Source organism: Frankliniella occidentalis, unplaced genomic scaffold (genome assembly GCF_000697945.3).
Source record: "Frankliniella occidentalis isolate FOCC.00 unplaced genomic scaffold, Focc_3.1 Scaffold22, whole genome shotgun sequence".
In the NCBI taxonomy this organism is placed as follows: Eukaryota; Metazoa; Arthropoda; class Insecta; order Thysanoptera; family Thripidae; genus Frankliniella; species Frankliniella occidentalis.
The window spans coordinates 916,745-917,653 of NW_026267152.1; positions in this window are offsets into that span (position 1 = coordinate 916,745).

The window sequence follows — 909 nt, forward strand, 5'->3', positions numbered from 1 at the left end:
TAACTTTTCATTGAGAATTCGGAGATAGTGAGTTAGTGAAATAAACATCACCGCCGTCGCAAGCAACTAGGCGCCATAGGGTCGGGCCGGGCGTGTGGCGCCGCTGGCGCCGCCATGCGCCGCCGATACGGGCGCAGTCTGGCGGCACCAGGTCCACGCAGGACAATTGGCTCTCAACGAGTCGCTGGGTCCGAAAGGGCGCGGGGGGAGCGCGGGCAGGGCACAATGGCACACACCCCTCCTCCTCCTCCCTCTCCCCATCGCCCTCCTGGTCCCGGATCACCGAGCCGACAAGTAGCCCTCCTCTCCGGGGCGGCGGCGGTGGTGGCGGTGCGTCACCCCGGGCCGAGGTGACGCCGACACATGGCTCTCAGTTCCAACGCAGGACCACGTCACGCGGTGAAATCCCCAGTCAGTTTGGGCTAAACCAATGAAAAAAGGAGAAAATTATTCTTTAAGACAAGAAAATAATTTTGGACCATGCTGAAGACTAAAACAGTATTTAAAATATGCTTATAACAGTTCTATTGTTGGGGCTAGTACAGCTGGCGAACGAAAGCAGTCCTGCTGACTACGAAACCGCTTCCGCCCAAAGGACAAGAGAAACAAAATTTTTGAAGTTCACGGTTGTGTCTCCTGGCCCCGGCGTATGTTTTTTTGTTCATCCCAATTCGCAACAGGATATAGCACCAGCTGTGTCCGGAGTGTTAGTGTTTGGACTGAGAAAAAGCTTACTTCGACAGAAATTCGAACCGCTAACCTTCGAATCTGTTTTGCACGTTTAACGAACGTGGCTACGACGCCACGATGCAAGTTGACTGCGCCTTGGAAGTCACGCTGCGGTAGCCTGGTCGGGAAATGAAGAAAAACGAAAAAGCTCGGAGTATTCGAACATGCGATCTCTGAATG